Genomic DNA, 5,554 nt, shown 5'->3' on the forward strand with positions numbered 1-5,554 from the left:
GAGATGCCTCTGTTATCTTTTTGTTATTGATTTATGGTTTGATTCCATTGTAGTCAGAGAAAACACTGTAATTTCAATTCTTCCTGAGACTCGGATGACAAGAATATTAAATCTTTTTTTTAAATAGATGTACAAGTCCCCGAGGCTCTTTTTATTTTTTGTCTATTTTCTCTCTGTTCACATTGTTCTCTGTTCATAATGTGTAATTTCTATTTTTTTTCCAACTCACTGGTTCTTCCTACTTTCCCCTACATTTTCTTTTGAGCCTATTTATTGACTTTTTTCTATTGGTCACTATATTTGAAGTTGTACACTTTCTGTTTGGTTCTTCTTTACACCTATTTCTTTGTTGAGACTTTATTCTTTATTTGTTTCAAACAAATTCTTTATTACTTGGTGATGCATTTTTATGATGGTTGAAATAAAACCTTTGTTAGAAAAGCCTAGCCTCTCTTTCATCTCAATGTTGGCATCTATTAACTGTTTCTTTCAGTTTGAGGTCTTCCTGGTTCTTCGTATATTGAGTGATTTTTTTTTTTTTTTTTTTTTTGCGGTACGCGGGCCTCTCACTGCTGTGGTCTCTCCCGTTGTGGAGCACAGGCTCCGGACGCGCAGGCTCAGTGGCCATGGCTCACGGGCCCAGCCTCTCCACGGCGTGTGGGATCCTCCCGGACCGGGGCACAAACCCGTGTCCCCTGCATCGGCAGGCGGACTCTCAACCACTGCACCACCAGGGAACCCCTTGTTGAGTGATTTTTAATTGAAATCTAGACATTTGGGATATTGTGTTGGGTCATTGTGGTTCTTATTTATGTCTTATGTTTTAACTGGCATTTTCTGACATCATCTGGCAGTGGAAGTGTGGGAGGGTTCTACATCATTACGTTTCCCCCTTGGCTTCCATTTACACTTTAGGATGAGGAGTTCCTCATTACTGGGCATTGTTGGGACTTACTATTTCCCAGTAGGCTTACACTGAGATCTCCCTGGAAGTATCAGTAAGATCCTTTCTTACTTCTCCTCTGTGGCCCCCACCAACACTAAGGTGCAGTAGTGGTGTGTGAAGACCTGATTCTGCATTAGGCCTCTTGTTATACCCCCCAGAGGGAAGGAGAGGTGTTCCCCTTTTGTTTTCCTGTGGTAGACTTTGTTGTGTCTTTTGTTGTTGTGGTGGTGCCCATCAGCACTTCCCAGTTACTAGTTTCTACAGCACACAGTCTGGGATATGTGAGGCAAAAAGAAAACCAAGGTAACTCATTGTTCAGGGCACAGTTCCCTATCTAGGCTGACACCTCCTCTTAACCTTTCCGCTTTTCTTACGTTTGTTTTATAAACAATATAAGAAGTTTCCTTTGTAGTTAGCAGGAGAAGTAGGGGAAAGTGTATCTATTCTGTCCTCCCACCATCAGAAGTCTGCTGTCCTTTTAATGACAAGTATGTTCTTAGAAGCATGCCTAGTGTGAAATGGCTTACAAATATAGACATTTTAATATGTATGTAAAACATGAGGAGGATTCAGAGAAATAAACAAAGGATCAGAAAAGAAAAAGGTGATCAAGTTTTCAATGACTGGCAAGTAATCAAATGTAACTGTGATATGATGGGTGCATGGTAAGGCCAAAGGAGAGTGGTTGGAGACAAGGACCTTGAAGAATTTGGATTTCTTTTCCATGGGAAGTCATGGAAGCCTATTTCTCAGAGCAGAGCAAAGCTCAAGGGCACTTTCAAAGTAACACCCCACCTCCTCCCTGCCAGTAACATCTTCATGTGAGCTCATGAACTAGAGACAGGTAGAGATTTCCTGGAGGTCGAGGTGGGGACAAAAATATCACACTTAATGGATTACATAGGTCATTGAAACACTTAGCATGGCATTTGGAATAGAGTTGTACATGGCCAAAAAGGAGACTGGTTTGTGTACTGAACACAAAATGCCAACTGTGATTTACACAAAAGCTAGTAACACCATCCTGCTGATTACCACATATACCTGTAATCTCTACAGTTTATTTCATAATGATAAATTATGCAATTAGGCTTCTGTCAGTATAGATATAAACACTACAGAACAACTGATTACAGTTTTGTATTCTCTTGGTGCCTTTGTTGAATCAATTATGCCATATTTTCAATATGACAAACTGCTGGAGAGATTGCGTGTGATTTTTTTTCTTCCTCATTTTTATATTGTAATTCAACAATAATTATCACTCCAGGCAAGACTTACTGTTACTGAGAGTAAGAAACTTTTTTTTTCAAGTCTGCTTTTACTCTTCTGTCCTTTAGGACTGTGTGTTCTCAGTTACCTCCTGCTGGCTTGGAGCAAATGTGTGGACATTTTGTCTTGGAGAAAGGCTGTGGGTGGAGTCAAAGAACTTCGGACTGAGGTATGTCTTCTAAATCTTAAATGCATTTTTATAACTATTTAATCTTTTTCCTGTGAATCATTTTTAAGTGAAATCTCATTTGAACCTCAGTGCAGGAAAGAAGTAGGTAAGGAAGTGCTCTGGCTGAAGGAGGAGAGGTGTGCCTGCCTCTGACACCTTCTTCTTCTATTAAGATAACCCCAGAGATACGTCTTGAGAAATTTAGGCATGGTTTGAAACATCAGAGTTTTATGTGACTTGGTTTCATTCTTAGATTTTAGCAATGGGAAAGTCCATTCATTCATGTATTCCACAAATATTTACTGAGTACCCACAGCATCAAGCACAGTGCTTACAACTAAGAATATAATAGTATACAAAATATAGAATGAAGCTCACAAACACTATGGATCCTTAGTCTTCAACCCTCTCTAGGACACTATGCTCCCTTTAGTACCCATAAAAGTATCAGGCTGCCCTTTTCTTCTCGCATTCAGGTGGGCAGTAACCTTATGTTCTCTGCCTTTCAATTAAGTCCCCCAAATAAAATACATGCTTCACACTCCTTCTAAGTATACTTAATTGTCCCATAATAATACTGAAAACAGGAAGGAGCTTCTAGCAGAGCACAAGTAGAGTCATGTTTATAAAAGCCACGATTCTGTTCCTTATATAATTGTAGTGGTATGCTTTTCCTTTCTGAGACTAATGTTGATGAAGTTTCTGCTACCTCTAGACGGTTCTTATTCTAGATGTTTTCTTCCTTTGAAGAAAGGCAAAATTCTCTAACCCACAAACTATAGTTCTTGTCTCAATTTATCTAGTTTGGGGAGGCAATAAAACTAGGCTTGCCAGATTTAGCGAACAATATAGAATATCCAGTTAAATTTTTTTTAATTGACATATCATTGACATATAACATTATATTAGTTTTAGGTGGACAACATAATGATTCAATATTCGTATACATTGCAAAATGATCACCACAATAATTCTAGTTAATATTTGTCATCGTACATAGTTATAAATGTTTTATCTCGTGGTGAGAATCTGTAAGTTCTACTCTCTTAGCAGCTTTCAGTTGTGCAATTACAGTATTATTAGTCACCATGCTTTACATTACATCCCCATGACTTATGTATTTTATGACTGGTTAAACTTTAAATTTGAATTACAGATAAACAACAGATACTTTTTAATGTAAGCATATGCCAAATATTGCATGGCACATGCTTATACTAAAAAAACTTTTTTAATACTTTTACTATAAATGTCATCCCAAATATTGTATGGGTTATACTTATACTAAAATGTTGTTTGTTGTTAATCTGAAATTTAGACAACTGAATGCCATGTATGTATTTTCTCTCTCTCCATATATATATATATATATATATATATATATATATATATATATATATGTGCCTGTGTGTCTGGATATATCGTGTGTGTGTGTGTGTGTTCTGTCCCACAGAACCATCCTGCTATAAATACAGAGGGGAAAAATGGATACACTGTTCATAGAATTTCAGGATTGTTGACGGGGTGGGGGGAAGAACAGAGCTATGGAAATGCAAGCTATTATTATGCACTTAGGTTTCCTGGCCCACTGGGGGGGGGGAAATCTGTGTTTAATTTAAGAGTTATTTGCATTGCTTATAGGACAGCACAGATATATTTTCAGTCTGTCAAATCCCTTTTCAAGTGCAATAGGTTCTGTACAGCTTACATGAATTTTGCCAGCCATGTTGAGAAAGCCAAGACATATGTTTCTGATTCATTTACATTGAACGAATCAAATTAATCTTTTTTTTCTTTCCCAACTCATAGATGCTTGCAAGGTTTTCAGTAAACATTTTATTTTGATGTTCTAGATTTAGCTGTTATTAACTGAGATACTGGTGATAATTCCTCCACCTCCTTCTTTTGTATAGTTTAATTACTGATCAAGCAGAAGGTGGAATTATAAAGCAGCAGCAGCCCTCTGTGCTGGATTGTCTGCATCTGGAAAATTGAATAAATGTTAACAACATCAGTCTTTTGGAAAAGAAGAATTTCAAAGAACACTAGCAAGCAAGTTCGTATCTGAAACTGCTAGGAGTAAGATATCCAACACATTCAGCTCCCTAATAACTAACACTGATTTATAGCAAAGATAGCTGAAGCTTTTACTGTTTAGTTTTGTGCCAAGAGAAAAAACAGAGATTCAATTCATCTGAGGTATAAGTATGGTAAGGAGCACTCCATCTGTCCATTTGTTGATTTTAAATGACCATGAACACCAAAAGAGAAAATGAATTTCATTTCATTGTGGTAGATTCAAACCAAGGTTATAAAAGACCCAGAATAATGACTAGTAAATTCTGTGAAAAGACTTTGTTACTGCTTGACAATGACCTGCGAGACAGGCACCAGAATTACTTTTGTTTTTTCGAAAATATCAAAACAACGTTAACTGAATAGAAAATTTTCATGCAATTCACATGGATGAATATTCCCGAATATGATATAAAGTTGACAAAAAAATCCAACCTTAAAGATAGACCATCTCATTTACCCACTTAATCTCAACAATTTTTATACCTTATAACCTACATTCACAAATGGCTGACAGAAGCTAGCACTTTGCAGCTGAGTTCAAGGTTGCTGTCCATTCATAAGTAAAAGATCATTCTGTGGTTGGATTTAGGGTCTCAAAGGATGACTGAGGTTATAGGATTAATGCCATAACTAATTTACTTTAGTGACACAGTATCAGGGATCTTAAGGGAGTGAAAGTAAAAGTAGGTAAGATGTGCTTTATGATACCTGATCTTTCCTTTACTAAGCCCTCAAAGGCTGTTATCTGTCAATTTCGCCAAGTAATTACTCTATCCTGTATTTTAATTACTTAGGCACATCGCTTTTACTCACTAGACTGTGAGCTGAATCAGGGCAGTATCTCTCCACAGTATCTGATTCAACTTTGTTTCCTTTTAATCCTCAGTGCAATGCTTTTACTACATTAAATTCTCAGTAAATCGTATCCTTAATCCATGTTTAAGGATTGGGGATCTTTCTATGGGCATGCATAAAAGGCAGGGTTGGCTGGCTTTGCATTGTCAGTTTATAGTCAGGCCTATCAGGCCCATCTATAGCTGGAGTTAATAAATCTATTAAGGTTTTTAATATGAAAATCTCTTCAGGCT

Source organism: Kogia breviceps, chromosome 4 (genome assembly GCF_026419965.1).
Source record: "Kogia breviceps isolate mKogBre1 chromosome 4, mKogBre1 haplotype 1, whole genome shotgun sequence".
In the NCBI taxonomy this organism is placed as follows: Eukaryota; Metazoa; Chordata; class Mammalia; order Artiodactyla; family Physeteridae; genus Kogia; species Kogia breviceps.